The 23145-nt window shown below is 54.8% G+C and overlaps 1 long non-coding RNA gene across 1 annotated transcript; it reads left to right on the top strand.

The window, feature by feature from the left end:
- The first annotated feature begins 3418 nt into the window (after nt 1-3418).
- Nucleotides 3419-18965, top strand: LOC144943593 (uncharacterized). The gene is made up of 3 exons (XR_013639512.1): nt 3419-3451; nt 10509-10603; nt 17832-18965. It is a non-coding gene; the product is annotated as an uncharacterized LOC144943593 (long non-coding RNA).
- Nucleotides 18966-23145: the final 4180 nt, after the last annotated feature.

Below are 23145 nucleotides of genomic sequence, written 5' to 3'. Positions count from 1 at the left end.
GATCTGCCCTCTGACCATCGACTAGTCATCTGTAAGATGCGCCTGCCATTCTTCCACTCCGGTGGTGGGTGTACACCCAGGATCCCATTCCAACCAAAAGTGGCCTGGTCTCAGCTAGCTGATGAAAGTTGCAAGCGAGAATTTCATCATCGCTTGCAGCTGGGGTTGGCATCGTCCCCCACTCCACCTGATGTCGAGGGTAAATGGGCGAGGTTTAAGACTGTGACTCATGCAGCTGCAATGGCTGCTTTGGGTACGCGGTCCAGACCTCCCCGGGAACCCTGGCTGACGGAGGAGGTGTTCAGGTTAATTGAGAAAAAGCGACAGGCCCACTCTCATCGCCTACAGCATCCCACGTCAGAGAATGAGGAGGTTTACCGCAGTCTTCGCTCGGAGGTTCGGAGAGCCGTGAGGCGCTGTAAGGATGGGTGGTGGTCGCGGGTTGCTGAGGAGATGGAGTCTGCCTCAGTGGCCCGCGATCACAAATCACTATTTAACTCCATCAAAAAAGTAACCTGCAGCGCCACACCTATTACCATCATTAGAGGAAAAAACGGTGATCCAATCTCCGACCCCCAGGAACAGGTTTGCAGATTTGCTGAGCATTTCTGTGAGGTCCTGGGGGAGGGAAAATCTCTCAGCCAGGAAAACATCATGGCACAAAGTGGGGATAACCCTGCTGAGGCTGCGGTGCCTCAAATATTGGAAGAGGTCACCCCCTGTGAGTGGCTGGCTGAGGTACCGGCTGTTGAGGAAGTACTGAGGGCGATCCGGAGTCTGAGACCAGGGAAGGCACCGGGCAGAGATGATCTCCCAGGCGAAATGCTCAGGGAGGGTGGCGTTTGTGCACAGACTGCCCTATATGACATCATAACAACAGTCTGGACCACTGGACGGGTTCCGCAGGACTGGAAGGATGCCCTGGTGGTCCCCCTCTTTAAGAAGGGGGACCGTACCGACTGTAACAACTACAGGGGCATCTCACTCCTCAGTGTGCCGGGTAAGGTCCTGGCAAGGATTATTCAACATCGCCTTGCTAGGCATGCTGAGGAGAGGCTTGCGGAGCCCCAATGTGGTTTCAGGAAAGGGCGGTCCTGCACAGATGCCATGTTTTCTGTCCGTCTGCTACAGCAGAGGTGTAGGGAATTCCAAAAAGACCTACATCTCTGCTTTATTGACCTGGTCAAGGCCTATGATACCATCAGTAGGACTGGGCTCTGGGTTGTTCTTCGTGCTTTCGGAGTCCCTGACCCTCTGCTCACGATCATTAAGGACCTTCATGATGGTGAGCGGGCCCGGGTAAAACTACGTGGCCGGGAGTCGGAGCCTTTCCCTGTACACCTTGGGGTGCGACAGGGATGTCCTCTGGCTCCCACATTATTTAACATCTTTCGACTGCGTAGTTCGTGAAGCCTTCAATAGCTGTACCGGGGGAATTACCATTTGGTACAGATACAATGGGAGGCTGATCGACGCCCGGGTGCGATCAAGGGATGGCTCCCTATTGGTCAACCACGTTATGTATGCCGATGATTTGGTAATAGCTGCTCATTCAGAAGAGGAGTTGGAGACGCTGCTGCTGAGACTGGAGCGTGCCACTAAGAGGTGGGGCCTTACCATCAGCCCCACCAAAACTAAGCACCTGCCTGGGTATTTTGTACCATCGGGCACTCCGCCCCCACAACTCCCAATCGGTGATGGGGCAGTTGTGGAGAGAGTAGAGAGTTTCCCATACCTGGGCAGTGTGCTCATGACCGGCTCCAGTTTATCAGCAGAGGTCTCACTCCGAATCAGTCGAGCGGCAATATCTTTTCATCGGTTGCGTAACGCTGTGTGGAAGCTACCTGGTCTGTCGCTCCGCACGAAGCTTCAGGTCTTCTCGGCCACGGTCATTCCCTCCCTTCTCTATGCTTGCGAAACGTGGACCCCCCTAGTGGAGCATCTTCGCCGGTTGGAAACATTTAGGCTGGCCTGCCTACGATCCATCCTGGGTTTAACCAGGCTGGATTGTGTGAGGAGCTCACAAGTCCTTGAAAGATCTGGGCAAAGTCCCATCAGTGAGCTCCTCCGGCAGGCAAGGCTGCGTTGGCTGGGTCATGTAGCCCGCATGCCCAGCCACCGCATGCCTAAACAGCTTTTGTTCGGCCGGATCGAGGGGGCTAAACGGGCGCGGCACGGGCTAGAGAAGAGATGGAGTGATGTGGTACAGGAGGACGTGGAGCTGAGTGGACTTGCCGATGACTGGTACCAGCGGTGTCAAGATCGGCCTCAGTGGAGGAGGCTCGTGAAGGACGCTACTGGGCAGTTGGAGGCAGTCGCCCTCCAACAACAACGGAGGGCGGAGGAGCGACGCTCACAACAACGAGCGGAGCGCCGGGTGGCTAAAGCACAGCAAGTTGGCACAGTAGGGGGCACAGGTGGTGCATCAGCCAGTCATCTCGGTCATCTCGGTCAGTCGACCCGTGGCACCTGGGTCTGCCCCGTGACCTCCTGCCAGCGGGCGTTCGACACTTCACGTGGCCTCAAGGTGCACATGGCCTGGCACAAGCGTCGTGGTGACGTCACCGCCACTTAGTGGCGAATGGCGGTTGTTGTTGTTGTATGAGTGTGTGTGAGTGTGTGTATGTGTATGAGTATGTGAGTGTGTGTATGAGTGTGTGTATGAGTGTGTGAGTATGTATGAGTGTGTATGAGTGTGTGTATGAGTGTGTGTGAGTATGTGAGTGTGTGTATGTGTGTGTGTATGAGTGTGTGTATTAGTGTGTGAGTATGTATGAGTGTATGAGTGTGTATGAGTGTGTGTGAGTGTGTGTGTGTATGAGTATGTGAATGTGTGTATGAGTGTGTGTATGAGTATGTGAGTGTGTGTATGAGTGTGTGTATGTGAGTGTGTGTATGAGTGTGTGTATGAGTATGTGAGTGTGTGTATGAGTGTGTGTATGTGAGTGTGTGTATGAGTGTGTGTATGAGTATGTGAGTGTGTGTATGAGTGTGTGTATGTGAGTGTGTGTATGAGTGTGTGTATGAGTATGTGAGTGTGTGTATGAGTGTGTGTATGTGAGTGTGTGAGTATGTATGAGTGTAAGAGTGTGTATGAGTGTATGTGAGTGTGAGTGTGTATGAGTGTGTATATGAGTATGTGAGTGTGTGTATGAGTATGTGAGTGTGTGTATGAGTGTGTGTATGTGAGTGTGTGTATGTGTGCGAGTGTGCGTGAGTTCGCGTCTCCGTGCGTCACGCGTCACCCGGGTTTCGTCTCCGCGCGCATCGCGATGCGGCTGCCCCAGCGCCCAAAGTTCTCACCACCCCCCCACTCCACCCCCCACCACCCCCCCACTTCACCCCCCACCACCCCATTCCACCCCCCACCACCCCTCCACCGCCCCCCCACCCGCCCCCCCCCAGCACGGAGTTTCGCATCCAGCACTCGGCACCCTGCACTGACAACCCTGTACGTTGAACTTCTTGCGCACCGTACGTATCCAACCGTGCTAATCGCGGCACCCTGCACCCACCTCTCATCGCCATCCATCACCACTCACCAACTGCCCCCACAGCACCGCTCTCCACGACAACTCACCGTTACTATGTACAACTCGGCCACGTGCATCAAACATTGTGGACTGTACTAGGATCCGGTATGCAAGCGGGAGGGGGATGCGTGAGAGGGGGGGGGATGCGTGGGAGGGGGGGGGATGCGTGAGAGGGGGGGGGATGCGTGAGAGGGGGGAGGGATGCGTGAAAGGGGGGGGGATGCGTGGGAGGGGGGGAGGGATACGTGGGGGGGATGCGTGAGAGGGGGGGAGGGATGCGTGAGAGGGGGGGGGGATGCGTGGGAGGGGGGGAGGGATGCGTGAGAGGGGGGGAGAGATGCGTGGGAGGGGGGGAGGGATGCGTGGGAGGGGGGGAGGGATGCGTGAGAGGGGGGGGGAGAGATGCGTGGGAGGGGGGGATGCGTGACAGGGGGGGAGGGATGCGTGAGAGGGGGGGGGATGCGTGGGAGGGGGGGAGAGATGCGTGGGAGGGGGGGAGGGATGCGTGGGAGGGGGAGGGATGCGTGGGAGGGGGGGATGCGTGAGAGGGGGGGAGGGATGCGTGAGAGGGGGGGGGGATGCGTGGGAGGGGGGAGGGATGCGTGGGAGGGGGGGAGGGATGCGTGGGGGGGGGGGGGGATGCGTGGGAGGGGGGGATGCGTAAGAGGGGGGGAGGGATGCGTGAGAGGGGGGGGCGATGCGTGGGAGGGGGGGAGGGATGCGTGGGAGGGGGGGAGGGATGCGTGGGAGGGGGGGATGTATGAGAGGGGGGGAGGGATGCGTGAGAGGGGGGGGGGATGCGTGGGAGGGGGGAGGGATGCGTGAGAGGGGGGGGGATGTGTGAGAAGGGGGGGGGGCTGATGGATGGGTTCTCATTAAGTTTCTCTCAGCAGACCCTGCCCCAGTGTGTGTGTGTTGGTGTCTGTAACAGCACTTGCCCCAACAGTCTGTTAAGGCCACACGAGGAATGTTTGTCTTTGTGTGGCTCCTGTTGGCGCAGTGGGTGGTGGTGTGAGCGAGCAGCGATGACAGCGGGCACAGCGGACGAGGTGTTGCGGCCAGCACCACGCCCGGCCACCTTTGTTTCCCCAGTGCTGATGTGTTACGCACGCTGAGTCGACCTAGGGGAGGTCCGACTCCCCATAAGTAATAGCAGGGTGGTGGTGGTGGTGGTTGTAGAGAGGGTGGAGGAGTTTCCTCCCACATGTAAAACTCGTCATTCATTGGCCAATGAGACAATGACGCCTTCATATGAAGAGGATCTCAGAGCTTGGGGGGTGGGTTGGCGCCGGCTCCTCGCCGCGTCGCTGCTGCTCCTGGCGCCGCTGAGTCGTCCCTTCTCTCTCTGAGTCATCCTCTCTCTCTCTCTCTGAGTCGTCCTCTCTCTGAGTCGTCCTCTTTCTCTCTGAGTCGTCCCTTCTCTCTCTCTCTCTGAGTCGTCCTTTCTCTCTCTATGAGCCACCCTCTCTCTCTCTGTCCAAGTCGTTCAATAGAGGATCACAGAGCTTGGGCAATCGTTGATAGCGGCGGTTCTGGCGGTGGAGTTCCGCGCTTCTGTACCTACGTACGAGTTCTTTATTTCAACCTAATCCACGACTCATACAATGAGCCGAGACGTGGAAACGCGAGCTCGTTGCGAGCCCTAATCTTGATCCGAGAGCCGGGTCGGCACGCTGCCCGCTCGCGGGTGGCGGTGGTGGTGGCTTTGGGGGTGGGAACGCCGCGTCGGTCAATTAACCCTCCAACCCCCACCCTCCAACTCCCCCCCTACCGCCCGAGCCTTCACCACTCCTCAAAGTCGACCGCCCGGCAAGGTGACATCACCGCCACACAACGGCGAACGACGCCTGTTTGATGTTGTTGTTGTTGTCGTTGTTGTGGTCTTTTATTGAGCGCGCATGCATGTGTAATAAAGAACTCGGACGCTTCTCTCTGACTCCGTGTCCTTTATTTGGGTTCTTTATGCTTTCCCTCACGGCACTCCTCTAGAGACCCTCTGCGTGCAGCCCCAGGCTGCTGTCACTCTCGTAGCCTCCTCCCTCTCCTTGCAGACTCGCTGCTGAACTCTTTGTGCAGACTCCCGCTGCCGAACTCCCCTTGCAGCCCCGCCGCTGCTCCTGCTGCCCTGGGGTCGGTCACCGTTGGCCGACGGTGCCGAACCTCGTTCTCTGTGTATGTGGCGATCTCGCCACTCACTCACCCTCCGCCCTGCGTGGCCTCACTCTTTCCCAGTCTCCAATCACTCCCCTTCCTCTTCCGGTTTCTCCCCTTATAGACCTGAACCCTCTCCCCCACGTGACGTAACTCCTCCCCCCATGACGTCACATCCGGAAGGTCGTTTATGCCCGCATTACACCACCCTCCCCCGTAGAGAAAATCCAGCCGACCTCGGCTGAACAACAACTCCAACAAGTAATGCGAGTGAAAAAGACCGAATACGTTAAAGGACACGAAGCATACAACAACAATACAGAACAAGAACACAACAAAAAAAAGTTAACGAAATGTGAGGGATTTCGAGCGAGTGCGGGTCGCCGGGCCGTCCCGGACGGTCGGCGGCCCTCCCGCCGAGCGGGAACGTGGCAGGGTTTTAAGAGCGACAGGCTGAAGTTCGTCTGTCGCTATTGGAGGCCTGGCAACGTCCCGGTCCCCTATTCTCGAAGGCCCAGCGTCAGAGGCGTCCCGCGATCGCGTCCGCGGCGGGGTTGGAAGGGCTGCGGGACTCAGAGTTTCCGCAGCCGTGGTAGGCGCACCCCGAGCTGAGTCTCCTTTCCCTTGCTGCGTCACGGCCGGCTTGGCTGTGTTGGAGAATCCTTCCTTGGAGCGTCCGCTGTCGAGGCCTCCTGCAGGGGCGGACCAGGGACGCGGGCCCAGCAGTCCCTGGCGTAATGGCCCTTACGCCCACAGCGGAAACAATCGATGTCGTTGCGGCGCGCGGCGGGTACCCCGTCCCGACGTGGCCGTATCGGCGGCGCAGCCCGCGGCCCCGGCCCACCGCGGGCCGGCCACGGAGCAGAGGCGGCTGACAGCTCCTGCGGGCTGCTCTCGTCAGGCACGTACACTGCCTTCTTGGGGTCCCAACCCAAGGCTCCCCCCTCGACGATGGGCCCACCCGACCACGCCGTAACTTGTTTCCAGCGGCGAAGGTTAAACTGAGCATCCAGACATTTAGCCGCAGCCCGGGATGTGAGCTTCTCATGACCACACACTGGCATAGGAATGCCGAGATCACGGGACAACTCCAGCATCTTCCCCAGGATGAGAGGTTCCAGCAGGTCAGGCTCCGTCTCCGGGTATGCGGCCATAGCCAGCTCCAGCACCGCGCCCCTATATGCCACCGGTGACTCCTCGGGTGCTCGTTGTCGTTGAACAAACCGGCGATGGGCATCATCCGGTGGCTCGTAAGCGTCTGCCATTTCGTCGAACACACCTCGCAATGTTTTCTTCTTCGCGGCCTTTATAGAGCGAAAGAATCTAACCGACTCGTCATCGAGAAGAGTCGGCAGAACTTCTAATGCCTCCGCGTCAGTCCACCTCGCCGAGCGCACCGCCGCCAAAAATCTGCAGGCGAACGCACTCCAATTGCCCCCGATGGAGAATTCTTTAACAGTTGTTAAGTGACGACTACGACTTCTTGGCGCGCGCTCACCAGCCGATGACTCTTCTGGTGGCATGTTCAACATGGCGTCGCAACGTGGTGTAGACAAGATGGCGGCGTTTCGCCGCGGAGGGCGCAAAATGGCGGCTTCCCGCCTTTCTTCGCCTGCCACGCCCAAGATGGCGTCTTCGTGCCGCGTGGCCGATGGCGTTGACAGCGAAGGCAAAGCGGAGTCCTGCGGCCCACCAACGTCTCCTCCCGACGCCGTCTTCGGCGTGACGAGTTCACACAACTGCGCCACTACGTTTTTCAGTGCCTGAAGTTGCTCCGCCATCTGACTCCATCTAAAATCCGCGTCCTGCGGTGCAGAAGGGTCCGCCGACGCGGCGGCATCTTGGACCCCCGGACCCGCACTTGTCCCAGCACGCATCTCCTCTTCCATCGGAGTCAGGTCCCCCGCTGGAGGAAGGTCGTCGTCGTCGGAAGATGAAGCCGATGCTGGAGACGGAATATTCTTTTTTCTCAGTTGTTTTGCCAACCCCCACCCTCCAACTCCCCCCCTACCGCCCGAGCCTTCACCACTCCTCAAAGTCCACCGCCCGGCAAGGTGACATCACCGCCACACAACGGCGAACGACGCCTGTTTGATGTTGTTGTTGTTGTCGTTGTTGTGGTCTTTTATTGAGCGCGCATGCATGTGTAATAAAGAACTCGGACGCTTCTCTCTGACTCCGTGTCCTTTATTTGGGTTCTTTATGCTTTCCCTCACGGCACTCCTCTAGAGACCCTCTGCGTGCAGCCCCAGGCTGCTGTCGCTCTCGTAGCCTCCTCCCTCTCCTTGCAGACTCGCTGCTGAACTCTTTGTGCAGACTCCCGCTGCCGAACTCCCCTTGCAGCCCCGCCGCTGCTCCTGCTGCCCTGGGGTCGGTCACTGTTGGCCGACGGTGCCGAACCTCGTTCTCTGTGTATGTGGCGATCTCGCCACTCACTCACCCTCCGCCCTGCGTGGCCTCACTCTTTCCCAGTCTCCAATCACTCCCCTTCCTCTTCCGGTTTCTCCCCTTATAGACCTGAACCCTCTCCCCCACGTGACGTAACTCCTCCCCCCATGACGTCACATCCGGAAGGTCGTTTACGCCCGCATTACACATGTGAAGTATTGGAAATGACGGCAGGAAACTCCTTGACGGGTAACACACTTCTTTTATTAAATCTTCACTCATCTCGATACAACGTGTAGTCTCTATTCTTCCGCGTACGGTCACCAGACACCTGTACAACTCGTAACCTCTTCTCTTCTTATAACACACCGTACTGAACTCGTGTAGACTCCAAGCCTCTAGCTACACACGCCTCACTCGTCTCGTGTAGACTCGCCTCGTGTAGACTCGCCTCGTGTAGACCCTATGCCTCTGGCTACACACACATCACTCATCTCGTGTAGACTCTTCTCGTGTAGACTCTATGCCTCTGGCTACACACACATCACTCGTCTCGGGTAGACTCTTCTTGTGTAGACTCGTCTCGTGTAGACCCTACGCCTCTGGCTACACCCATATCACTCGTCTCGTGTAGACTCTAGGCCCCGGCTACACACTCGGCATGCTGACACTGCATGCTCACACTACCCCCGCCTCTGGGTTACACAGAGTCCCGGTCCTCGCAGGACAGCGGGACTAGGTACCGCAGGGCCCTGGCTCTTCTTCCCGTCTTCAGTCTTCACTGGTTACACTCTCCCCGTGCGCCTGTGCGCATCCCCTTATATAGTCGTTCCTCCCGGGAGACGGAGCGGATGCGGACCTCGATGCGAGCATCGCTTGTTAGTGAACCAATCACAACGCGTTATCTGTACGATCCTTTTTCCCCAACGCGTGTTTCCACTCACCAACCAATCACGCCGTGCTGCCACTCGATCACTCCCACACCAGCACGTCACCGGCACCCAGCCAATCAACACCACACAACCCACGATCCCGCGCTGACCCCTGATCCCTCACCGTCAGCGCGCGTCACCACCCACACATCCAATCACAACGCGCTGGCACCTGATCGCTACCCCAGCGCGTATCACCACTACACATGTATCGTAACAGGCGCTGCTAATCGCCTAACAAAGGCAAAGATCCCCCATCCAACCTCACACCCTATAGCCTCAACGGACCTTTTGGGCAAGTGCTGTTAGCAAGCGAGGGAGTTGGGTGGCCAGAGGAGCCATCCCGACCGCCTTTGTCTCCCCAGTGGCGATGTTTACTACGCACCGCACCGGGTACTAATTTGAGGCTAAGTCGACCTAGGGGAGGTCCCAGGACCGGTTCAGACGATCGTCACCGGTGTTGATTTGGCCTCGAGCGGGAATCGAACCCGGGTCGCCTGGTCCGTCGCGCAGCGCGCTAACCACTACGCCACCGCTCCCCACATCAAACAAAAGACAAAGATCCCCCGTGTATCCTTAACACGCGCATCCACACTTACCCACAGTCACCCACACACGCACACTCACCCACACTTACCCACACACGCACTCACGCACACTCACCCACACACGCACACTCACCCAGACTCACCCACACACGCACACACACGCACACTCACCTACATACGCACTCACCCACACACACACACTCACCCACACACGGACACTCACGCACACTCACACGCACACTCACCCACTCACGCACTCACGCACACTCACCCACACACGCAAACTCACGCACACTCACCCACATACGCACTCACGCACACTCACCAACACACGCACACTCACCCACACATGCGCACTCACGCACACACCCACACAGGCACTCACACGCACTCATGCACACACACCCACACTCACGCACACTTACCCACACTCACGCACACTCACCCACACTCACGCACTCACGCACACTCACCCACACACGGACTCACACGCACTCATGTACACTCACCCACACACGCGCACTCACGCACACTCACCCACACACGCACACTCACCCACATACGCACACTCCCCCACACACACAGTCACACGCACACTCACCCACACACGCGCACTCACGCACACTCACCCACACACCCACACACCTACACACGCACACTCACACACACGCACACTAACACACCCACACACACACACCCACACACGCTCACTCACCCACACACACTCACACACTCACGCACACTCGCTGTTTGCGAGCTCCTATTGCGCCCGCGAGGAATGGAGAGCGCGTGTAGCGGCACTCATTAGCGCGGCACAGGGGGGTGGGGGGTGTGGGGGGGGTGGGGATTGGGGGGCTGCGCGTGCTCGTGCATGCGCGCGCCTTATTTACCCCGCCCCCCACGCCCCCGGCCCCCTCTCCACCCCCCGCCCCTGTCCCCCGCGCCCCGCCCCTCAGCCTTGTTTCCAGCCCACAGCGGTTACCGTGGAAACGGAGGAGCCCCCCTGCCCCCCTGCCCACTGCTCGCTCCACTCGGGCCTGAGACTCCCGAGGTGAGGCATGGACACGGCGTGGGGGGCGGGGGTCAAGGGGGAGTGTGGGGGTCAGGGAGGGGGGCGGGGGTCAAGGGGGAGTGTGGGGGTCATGGAGGGGGGCGGGGGTCAGGGAGGGGGGCGGGGGTCAAGGGGGAGTGTGGGGGTCAGGAAGGGGGGCGGGGGGCAGGGAGGGGTGTGGGGGGCAGGGAGGAGGGCGGGGGTCAGGGAGGGGGGCGGGGGCAGGGAGGGGGGCGGGGGTCAGGGAGGGGGGCAGGGAGGGGGATGGGGGTCAGGGAGGGGTGTGGGGGTCAGGGAGGGGGGCGGGGGGCAGGGAGGGGGGCGGGGGTCAGGGAGGGGGGCGGGGGCAGGGAGTGGGGCGGGGGTCAGGGAGGAGTGTGGGGGTCAGGGAGGGGGGCTGGGGTCAGGGAGGGGGCGCGGGTCAGGGAGGGGGGGGCGGGGGTCAGGGAGGAGTGTGGGGGTCAGGGAGGGGGGCTGGGGTCAGGGAGGAGGCGGGGGTCAGGGAGGGGGGGCGGGGGGCAGGGAGGGTATCGCAGGTAAAAATAGGGAAAGGTTCCTGCCCGCCCCCCATTCCTTCCCGCAGCCCCCCCCCACTCCCTTCACTTACAGCTTGGGCTGCGCGACCCCCTTCGTTGTCCCGACGCTTGGACAGCAATGAAGGCAAGTGGTGTGTTCACGTGCCGTGCGAGGTGCTCCAGCGTGAGTCGGTGCGTGCGTGTGAGTGCACCGCTGTGTGGGTGTTGAGACGGTGTGGGTGCATGTGTGCGTGTGTGCGTGTGTGTGGGTGTGTGTGGGTGTTGAGACGGTGTGGGTGTGTGTGGGTGTGCGTGCGTGCGTGTGTGTGGGTGTTTGTGGGTGTGCGTGCATGTGTGTGGGTGTGCGTGGGTAGTGGGGAGCGGTGGTGTAGCGGTTAGCGCGCTGCGCTACGAACCTGACTACCTGCGCGATGACGTCACCACGCAGCGGCGCTCCAACCAACCTGAGCGCGATGACGCGCTCGCGTAATGCACATGCATAATGAACGTTGCCTCAGTAATTCCCCCCCTCCCCACGTGGCGCAGAAGGGTGGTCACCACATCTACGCCTCTATACAAGGAACGAAACAGGTGGACTTCTCCACAAATCTGGCTGTCGCCTGATGAAGCTAGTTGTAATTACTGGCGAAACGTCGTACTCGGTTTGTAAATGTGGCTTGGCTCTCCAACACACCGCAACCAGCATGTAAGGACACGACGACTCACAGATGTTTGCTTTGCGGGGCGCTGCGATGCCAAGCAGAGAAGACCACGAGCACCGCTCCACCGCGCGGCTGTGGGCGCAATGGTCGCCATTTAAACCCCCCACCACCCTCACCCCCTGAGGTCACGTGGCCGAGCGCTCCGTGACGTCGATGACAACGGACGCGCCAGCCCACGGCAGCCACCGGGGGCGGCGCAGCTTGACAAACGTGGATTGTGGAGGCAGGACGACGCATTCGCTACCGGCTGCGTCTGAGGCAAGACCTACGTCGAGGCCTACTTCGTGGCCTACGTCGGGGCCTACGTCGAGGCTACTTCGAGGCCTACGTCGGGGCCCACGTGGGGGCCTACGTGGGGGCCTACGTCGGGGCCTACGTCGAGGCCTACATAGAGGCCTACGTCGGGGCCCACGTGGGGGCCTACATAGAGGCCTACGTCGGGGCCTACGTCGAGGCCTACGTGGAGGCCTACATAGAGGCCTACGTCGGGGCCCACGTGGAGGCCTACATAGAGGCCTACGTCGGGGCCCACGTCGAGGCCCACGTGGGGGCCTACATAGAGGCCTACGTCGGGGCCTACGTCGAGGCCCACGTGGAGGCCTACATAGAGGCCTACGTGGAGGCCTACATAGAGGCCTACGTCGGGGCCCACGTCGAGGCCCACGTGGGGGCCTACATAGAAGCCTACGTCGGGGCCTACGTCGAGGCCTACTTCGAGGCCTACGTCGGGGCCTACGTCGAGGCCTACTTCGAGGCCTACGTCGGGGCCCACGTGGGGGCCTACGTGGGGGCCTACGTCGAGGCCTACGTGGAGGGTGCTCGTCAATGGAAGCAGAACAATGAAGCTGATGGGCCAAACATCTCGCCTCTCCACGTCCACATCACGCAACTATTCGGCCTCGGCGCCTCCAGGCCGCACGCCCGCTGCTGCTCTGCTGTAGTACACACAGCTGCGGCTGCTTCGTGTATGACTCCTGCAACTGCAGTTGGGTCGGCTGCAGCTGCTACAGCAGCTACAACAACAACAGCAGCTGCAACAACAACAGCAGCTGCAACAACAATAGCAGCTGCAACAACAACAGCAGCTGCAACAACAACAGCAGCTGCAACAGCAGCTGCAACAACAACATCAGCTGCAACAACAACAGCAGCTGCAACAACAACAGCAGCTGCAACAACAACAGCAGCTGCAACAACAACAGCAGCTACAACAACAACAGCAGCTGCAGCAACAACAACAGCAGCTGCAGCAACAACAACAGCAGCTGCAGCAACAACAACAGCAGCTGCAACAACAGCAGCTGCAACAACAACAACAGCAGCTGCAACAACAACAACAGCAGCTGCAACAACAACAACAGCAGCTGCAACAACAACAACAGCAGCTGCAACAACAACAACAGCAGCTGCAACAACAACAACAGCAGCTGCAACAACAACAGCAGCTGCAACAACAACAGCAGCTGCAACAACAGCAGCTGCAACAACAACAGCTGCAACAACAACAGCAGCTGCAACAACAACAGCAGCTGCAACAACAACAGCAGCTGCAACAACAACAGCAGCTGCAACAACAACAGCAGCTGCAACAACAGCAGCAGCTGCAACAACAACAGCAGCAAGATGGCGGCGGCGTGTGCGGCCGTGTGTGCGTTGTGCTGCATGGGTGTGGGCTGTGCGTGAGAGTGGGTGAGGGTGAGCTGCGTGTGAGTGAGCTGTGTGTGTGTTTAAATTTAGTGTTTTAAAGATGTCAATTCACCTGCTGTGTATCTTACTACTGTCCCTCCCGGCCATATCTAGTGCCACACTCAACTCTACAAACGGCTACCCGCGTTACTTCGCGTCAATACTTATTGCTAAATTTGCCACTACACCTGCTAATGAAACAACTTATAGACACTTCTACACTCCATCATTGTATCCTTTTAAACCCTATCTTTGTCCCATTACTTCACCAGCACTCCTTCCAAACTTCATTCTGCTCTTAAAAATAACACCATCTGTGAGCTGCTGCTATTCGTCCAAGGTTCGTCGCTCTTCATCCTTTCACAGAAAATACCTGTGCAAACTATTAATTCTACTTTTCTTATTTCTGGGTGGTATTGAGCTTCATCCTGGCCCAAATGTAAAGAACTCATATAATTCTGTAGATTTTTCTGGCAGAAAAGGTGTTGGTGTTCTACATGTCAACATCAGAGGGCTTTTGATAAAATTAAGTCAACTAAAACTAGAAGTAGCAAATCTTGACCCGGACATATTTTGCCTAACAGAAACATTTCTCACTCCTGCCGTCAATGACTTGCAGATTACGATTGACAACTACAACCTTTTTCGGCTTGACCGAGGATCTAAAGGAGGTGGAATTGCCATCTATGTTCGTAATACTATTGCATGTTCACCAGCTCACTCCTTGTTTAAAAAATGTTGCTTTGAAGGTCTGGCTCTCAGAATAACTCTCCCTAATAATCAACACATATTGGTAGTGTGCTGCTATAGACCGCCTAGTGGTAAGGATGTTGAAGCTGCATCTGCACTGAGAGAGCTTCTTGGGGGCCTCCCTAAAGGTGAAATAGTTTTAGTGGGTGATCTAAATTGGAATTGGCTAAACCCGCCGGCCGTGGCCACAAATTTTGCAGATGAATTTAACCTGTTTCAATTAATAAATGTCCCCACAAGACCCAACCTAAAAAATCCGGGACAGTCATCTCTGCTTGACGTCCTATTGACAAATGCCCCTCACAATTTCGCACTGACTGGTGTTCTAGGTAATAACCTTAGTGATCACTCCTTCATTTTTGGGGTGAGATCATCAGCCAGACACAAAGCCCCCCCTAAATTGGTTGAGAAGCACTCCATGAGACACTTCAGCATACAGGCATTTACTAATGATGTGCTTCACTCGGATATTGACAAGGTCTGTGATATTCCAAACCTGACTACGGCTTGGGAGACCTTCAGGTACACGTTTCTACAAATTCTTAACAAACATGCTCCGTTGGTTAAATTTAAAACTAAAGGCAATCGTCCACCATGGTTTGATCCTTTGATTACAAAACTCATGAAAACTAGAGACAAGGCTTGGGCATGTGCTCAGAAAAGTAATTTGGTTAATGACTGGCTAGAATACAGGATTTTAAGGAATAGATGCGTCAAAAAAATACGGCATGCAAAAAATGACTACTTCTCTTCTACTCTCCTTGAATCTCATGGAAATGCCAGGATTTTCTGGAAAACAATCAAATGTATCGAAAAAGCATCCAAAACAGATCATCTGCCCGTTCAGCTTAACCGAAATGGGGAATATTTTTCAGATCCCCAAAAAATAGTTGACAATTTTAACCTTCATTTTTCTGAAGCTGGTACCCTATTTGATAATCTATTGGGAGTCACCCCTGCTCATGCAAATTCCTACACCCCTATCCAAACATTAAGCGAATTTAGTTTTCAGCCAATCCACGAAAGTAATGTTCTGAAACAACTGTCCTTCCTCAAAGGGTCCTCCTCTACCGGAGCAGATAGTATTCCCGTCTTTGCTCTACTAAGTGTTGGTCACCTAATATACAAACCTATAGCCCATATTTTCAACCTGTCCATCAAAGAAGCATCAGTTCCTCTAGAATGGAAACATTCCTATGTTCGTCCACTTCACAAAGGGGGCCCTAAAGATGATCCAAATAACTACCGACCTATCTCAATTTTGTCCCCGTTGATGAAAATTTTTGAAAAATTATTGAACTACCAAATTATCAGTTTCCTGTCCGCCAACAATCTATTACATCTAAAACAATCTGGGTTCCGAAAAAAATACAGCACCACATCTGCTGCATTAGACTCTATGAATCACATTTACAGTAGCCTTGATAATAAGCAGTACTGCGCCTGTCTTTTTCTTGACTTGTCCAAAGCTTTTGATACAGTAGACCACAACATCCTGCTTAGTAAAATAAGTTGCCTCGGTTTTTCCGAAAACACAGTAAAATGGTTAAAAAATTACCTCTTTTCTCGCACCCAAACTGTATTCACAGATGGTTGGAGGTCAAACAGTGTTAAGATAACAAAAGGGGTTCCACAGGGTTCCATTCTCGGCCCCCTCTTGTTCTCTCTTTATGTAAATGACTTGGGCACTGAACTGGATTATTCCAGGGTAAATCTTTTTGCAGATGACACGGTACTAATTACTGCTGGCCGCTCTCCGGATGACGTGATTGCTAAGCTCCAGAGTGATTTCAACAAACTACAACATCAGCTAGTTGCTCTTAAACTAGTCCTAAATCCTGCCAAAACCAAGGTGCTATGCTTCTCACCAGGACTAAAGCGGGAAGTTATTTTCCCCAAATTACATTCCTTAAATAATGATCAAATAGAGCAAGTTAAGATCTATAAGTATCTTGGGATCATCCTGGATTCAAAACTGAATTTTGAAGATCACATTGATTATATTGGGAAAAAGACAAAAATTAAAATTGGTTTTCTATATCGACACAAGCACTGCTTCCCCCCTATGTTCCGTTTGGAATTGATTAAAGCTACCATACTGCCTCTACTTGATTACTGTGACATTGTTTATAAATCAGCCCCAAGTACTGTACTGAAGAAGCTTGACTCAATGTATCACTCGGCCTTAAGATTTGCATTGAACTGCCCATATAGGACTCACCACTGTGACCTCTACATTGGGTCAAACTTAACATCTCTGAATGTTCGACGGCTTGTGCACCAGATCTTATTTATTCATGATGTACTTGCAAAAGAATCTGCAGATTACCTGCTGGATCTCATCTCTGTTTCAAAGAACAAATTTGACCTAAGGTCTACACTCATTTACCAGCTTAATATTCCCTATTGCCGTACATATACTGGAGGAAGGGCCTTTGCTATTGATGCCCCCAGGGTCTGGAATGCTGTTGCCAATAAATTGAAACTTGAGTCACTACCTATGAGATCTTCACTCAAAACTGCTCTAGAGGAGTTGTACACCCCTAGCTGCCAGTGCTATTCAGTGACCTAAAATAAAATGTTTCGCTCCGGATGATCGCTACAAAGTATGACCTGTGTTTTGATTTAGTGTACTGATCTTAAAGGTGGAGTGACTCATGCAGCCAGCTATGGCTGCAGGGTTTTGGTAGTACATGTTGTTTATGCCATTTATTGTGAAAATTCTGTCACAGTTCCTATGATTGCTTTCTCATTGCTTTCATGGCTTTATTTTGGTGATTTCGAAAAGTTTATTGGTTTAGCCATGTTTGTTTGTTGTAGTACAGAGTTAGACTGATGGCCTTAATTTAAGCTGTCTTGTGGTTGTTGTTGTTGTTGTTTGACTTGCATCCCACTGGGATTTTTGCACACAGCGTTGGTGTACGGTGTTTTTTCTGCAATATTTTGCTGTCTTTTCTTGGATTTTCTGTTTGCACTTAGTCACATATTCACTTTAAGATGTTTTTTTGTTCATGTTTTTGTTTTTTGTTTGTTGCGGTTGCACCCGATTCAAGAGCTGAATGGCTCACAGGGCTATACCTAATAAATGAACTTGAACTTGAACTTGAACTTGAACCTGGGTTCGATTCCCGTTCACGGCCAACACCCAGTGACGATTATCCGAACCGGTCCTGGGCCTCCCCTAGGTCGACTCAGCCTAAAATTAGTACCCGGTGCGGTGTGTAAACATCGTCGCTGGGGAGACAAAAGCGGCCGGGCGTGGTGTTGGCCACCCACCCCCTCGTGTGCCGTGCCGGCCTTCATAGGTGCTCGCTAACAGCACTTGCCCCAACAGTCTGTTATGGCTACACGGGAGATCTTTGTTGTGTGGGCATGCATATGATCCATCCTGGATTTAGCCAGGCTGGATTGTGTGAGGAGCTCACATTTCCCTTGGAGATCTGGACACAGTCCCATCGGTGAACTCCTCTGGCAGGCGCGGCTGCGTTGGCTCGGCCACGTAGCCCGCATGCCCAGCCACTTGCATGGCTAAGCAGATTCTGTTTGCCCGGACAGAGGGGGTTAAACGGGCGCGGCACGGACTGGAGAAGAGATGGAGCTGATGCGGTACAGGAGGACGTGGAGTTGAGTGGACTTGCCGAAGACTGGTACCAGCGGTGTCAAGATCGGCCTCTGTGGAGGAGGCTCGTGAAGGACGCTGCTACTGGGCAGTTGGAGGCAATCGCCCTCCAGTAACATGGGAGGGCAGAGGAACGGTGCTCATAACAACGAGTCAACACTGGGCGGATAACATTAAACGCTGCAAGTTGGCACAAAATGGAGTACTGGTGGTGCATCCGCCGGTCATGTCAGTCAACCCATGGCACCTGGGTCTATCCCGTGACCTCTTGCCAGCGAGCCTGGCACAGCAGTCAACCCATGGCACCTGGGTCTGTCCCGTGACCTCATACACCGAGCCTTGTAAAGCAGTCAACACATGGCACCTGGGTCTATCCCGTGACCTCATACACCTATCCTGGTAAAGCAGTCAACCCATGGCACCATCCCGTGACCTCTTGCCAGCGAGCCTTGGACACTTCACGTCACGGCCAAAGAAAAGTGCACCTCGTGTGGCACAAGCACCGTGGTGATGTCCCCGCCACTTATTGGCGAATGGCGGCTGCTGTCGTAGAAGAGAGGGAGCTCTGTGAGCGAGAATAAGAGAGAGAGGAAGCTGTCTGTGTGTGAGAGAGATCGCTCCATGTGAGATAGAGGGAGAAAGATAGGGAGCTCTATGTGTGTGTGAGAGAGAGAGGGAGCTCTATGTGTGAGAGAGAGAGAGAACTTCATGAGAGATAGAGAGGTCTATGAACCCTTTCCCAACCCTCCATTGCTGGAATTCGCTCTTCAGAAACCAAACACGGTCAGTCAGCCTCCAGGCGCCTCCTCACCCAGGAGCCTCTCAGCTCAATTCAGTGGCAACGCCCTGACCATGGTGGAAATTCTACATTCTTATGGCGAAAACCAGGTAATTCATAATCCAAATCACATGCATGTGTGTTGAACTTCTTTCGCACCGTGCTTAGCCAAACGTACTAATCGCACCCCCCTCCACCCCACCGCACGTACGTAGACGCAACGCAGTGTAAGCATTGGTGCCTCTTTCCACGTGGAAAGAATTAAGGTCTTTTTTTACACATCCCATCAGCCGAACCCGCCTTCTGGAATAATTCCAACTGCATTGGTTCAACACAAGCAACACTCCAGACGGGCTTTGACAGTGTCTCATCAGCAGTCAGCCTTTCTTGAACTGCCAAGTGGAGCAAGCATTGCTCATTTTACCCACCCCAGAGGGATGATGATGATGATCATGGTGAAAGTGGTAATGATGGTGTTGATTGTACAGCTGCTGTAATGCTAGAAATTATAATGCTACTGATGATGATTTTTTCCAATTACTGCTGCCGATAAACATAATTCACTTGGTGCTGTTGCTGCTGCTGCTGATACTCCTGGTGCTGATGATGATTATTTGTCTGCTCTGCTGATGATGATTATCGTGGTGCTGGCCACCCACCCCCTTGTGTGCCATGCTGGCCTTCAGAGACGCTCGCTAATGGCACTTGCCCCCAAGAGTCTGTTAAGGCTATGCGGGGGAGCTTTGTCTTTGTGGTGAGCGGTAGTGTAGCGCAACCCACGAGAACCCGGGGGCTCGACTTCGATTCTCACTCACGGCTACCAACATCAATGACGATTATCTGAACCGGGCTTGGGCCTCCTCTAGGTCGACTCAGCCTCAAATTAGCACCTGGTGCGGTGTGTAAACGTCGCCATTTGGGAAACAAAGGCGGTCGGGCGTGGTGCTGACCACCCACGCCACGTGTGCCGTTCCGGCCTTCATAGACGCTCGCTAACAGCACTTGCCCCCAACAGTGCGTTAAGGTTATACGGGGGATCTTTGTCTTTGCGTGTGTGTGTGCGTGAGTGCCCGGTGGCTCCGCGTGTTGTGAATTCTCGGGAGTTTTGTTGAAGTTGTCTGAGCGCCGCTAAAATTCTTGATCCATGACTGCGCAGAATCGCGGCGGCGTGTTTGATAACACAACGCGGCTCTCGAACGGGGGCGGGGGCATGAGAAGGGGGGGGGGGCAGGGGGGGGCTGTGCGTAGTGGTGGGAGAGGGGGGGGCTGTATTTAGGTTGGAGGGGGGGCAGTAGTTAGCGCATTGCGCTACAAACTCGGCAATCCGAGATCAATTCCCGTTCATCGCCAATATCGGTGGCGAATATTTCAACCGGTCCTGGGCTTCTACTCAAGATCGACCCCGATGTCGTGTGTACACGTCAGCACTAGAGAGAGACAAAGGCAGCCGGGCGTGGTGCTGACTAGCCCCGTCACCGTGTTGCCGTGCCGATCTTCAAATGCCCCAACAGTCGGCTGTGGTTACACGGGGGACATTTGCCTTTGTGCGTGAGGTGTGGGTGTGTTTGGATGTGTGTGGAGAGCAGTTGGCACAGTAGGGGGCACAGGTGGTGCATCGGCCAGTCATCTCAGTCTATCGACCCGTGGCACCTGGGTCTGTCTCGTGACCCCCTTGCCAGCGGGCGTTCGACACTTCACGTGGCCTCAACGTGCACCTAGCCTGGCACAAGCGCCGTGGTGAATGGCGCGAGTGTAGCGGTAAGCGCGTTGCGCAATGACCCCGGGGAGAAGAGTTCGATTCCGGCTCACGGCCCACACCAATGACAATGATTGCTCGTTCACAGCACTTGCGCCAAAAGACTAATTTGACTATAAGGAGGATCTTTTGTATTTGTGAGGATGATACACGTTGTTTGATGGTACTTATGGTGATGTTGGTGGTGGTGGTGATGATGTTGGCGATGATGGTGATGATGATGATAGTGATGATGATAGTGATGTTGGTGATGATGTTAATGTTGGTGGTGATGTTGGTGGTGGTGATGGTGGTGGTGGTGATGGTGGTGGTGATGGTGGTAATGTTGGCGATAATGGTGGAGATGATGGTGATGTTGGTGATGATGGTGGTGGTGATGATGATGGTGGTGGTGATGATGATGTTGGTGATGATGTTGATGTTGGTGGTGATGATGTTAATGTTGGTGGTGATGTTGGTGGTGGTGATGGTGATGTTGGTGATGATGTTGATATTGGTGATGATGGTGATGATGTTGATGTTAGTTGTGATGATGGTGGTGATGTTGATGATGATGGTGGTGGTGTTGATGATGGTGGTGATGATGATGGTGATGTTGATGTTAGTGGTGGTGATGTTGGTGATGATGTTGATGTTAGTTGTGATGATGGTGGTGATGTTGGTGATGTTGATGTTAGTGGTGGTGGTGATGGTGGTGATGTTGATGTTAGTTGTGATGATGGTGGTGATGTTGGTGATGTTAGTGGTGATGATGATGTTGATGTTAGTTGTGATGATGGTGGTGATGTTGGTGATGTTGATGTTAGTGGTGGTGATGGTGATGTTGATGTTAGTTGTGATGATGGTGGTGGTGGTGGTGGTGATGTTGATGTTAGTGGTGGTGATGTTGGTGGTGATGTTGGTGATGTTGGTGATGTTGGTGGTGATGATGGTCGCGGGTCGCCTCCCCGCATCTCAATGCCTCTCGGTGTCGGGGAAGCGAGGAATTAAATCACGGCGTCCGTGACTACGAATAATGAGGCCGTTAGCACCCCCCGCCGCCCCCCTCCTCCCTCCCTTAGTACACACACCCCCTCCACCCTCACCACTTTCTCCACAGCGCCTCTCTACCAGCGCTCACGGGGCAGGGGTTGGTGGATCACGCAGAGAGCATCACGTCTTCCGTGCCTCTCGCGAGTAAGTTGCTCGGCTATGATTGCTTCAATAACTCAACACATTCGTCAGCACACACCGTGTGTGTGTGGCCTTGGGAGAACACACTGCCGTATAACTGGCTACGTGTCTGGAGTCGCGCTGCTGTCACCATCCGAGAATCTCACCAAAGGTTCGTAGGGACGCTGCTGGAGCAACGTGGACGTCCGTATCCTCATTCGAGACCCAAACATCATCACACCTCCTCCTCCCTCCTCCTCCTCCTCCTCCAAGACGCTGGAAGAGGCATCAATCGCATCAGATCATCATCGACAGGCCGATGAGCACAATTTCATGAATGGAGATTTAAAGACACGAGCCACAGCGGTGCGAGTGTGAACATGCAAGCCACGCTATGGGCCTTAGAGTAAACCTACTGTGGCCTGCGCTCCTTCGACGGAGGAACAGCGAAACGACACGACACGAACTCTCTGCTGAAGCCCTCTCGTCATGGCCAGCAGCAGCAGTAGGACCTCCACATTGGCAGGGAGCTACTGAACCACAGCGCTGCTGCAGCAGATGTCATCTTGCGCAAGCACAGAGCCACCACTCCCTCACTCGTTCAGCCACTCACTCACCCATCCACTCACCTACTCACTCACTCACCCACTTATACACTCACCCACTCACTAACCCACTTATAAATTCACCCATCCACTCATCACACTGCAGGTCACAACAACACACTCACTCACTCACTCACCCACTCACTCACCCACTCACCACACTGCAGGTCACAACAACACACTCACCCACGCATTCACCACACTGCAGGTCACAACAACACACTCACCCACTCACCACACTGCAGGTCACAACAACACACTCACCCCCTCACTCACCCACTCACCACACTGCAGGTCACAACAACACACTCACCCACTCACTCACTCATCCACCCACTCACCCACTCACCCACTCACTCACCCACCCACTCACCACACTGCAGGTCACAACAACACACTCACCCACTCACTCACCCACCCACTCACCCACTCACCCACTCACCCACTCACTCACCCACCCACTCACTCACTCACCCACTCACCCACTCACCCACTCACCCACTCACTCACCCACCCACTCACTCACCCACTCACCCACTCACCCACTCACTCACCCACTCACTCACTCACCCACCCACTCACTCACTCATCCACCCACTCACCCACTCACCCACTCACTCACCCACCCACTCACCACACTGCAGGTCACCTCACTTCTCTTTCAGCAACAATCGCCTCGCTCAAGTCAAGAGACGCGTCACACTGCTCTCTGTCACAACTCCGATAACGGTGCTGGTTGTTGCTGGCCGCTTAACGTTGCGGGGGATGAGCTCAGCAACTGCGATTTAAACACAATCCAAACAGTGGACTCTCATCTGGTTAAATAAAGGACTTTCTGTCACTCGGTTAAATAAAAACCTCTCACCTGGTTAAATAAATGACTTTCTCACGTGGTTAAATAAAGGACGCTCTCACCTGGTTAAATAAAAGACTCGCTCTCTCTCACCTGGTTAAATAAA

This window comes from Lampetra fluviatilis, chromosome 31, assembly GCF_964198595.1.
Source record: "Lampetra fluviatilis chromosome 31, kcLamFluv1.1, whole genome shotgun sequence".
Taxonomy (NCBI): domain Eukaryota; kingdom Metazoa; phylum Chordata; class Hyperoartia; order Petromyzontiformes; family Petromyzontidae; genus Lampetra; species Lampetra fluviatilis.
This window is presented reverse-complemented; position numbering and strand designations above follow the sequence as displayed.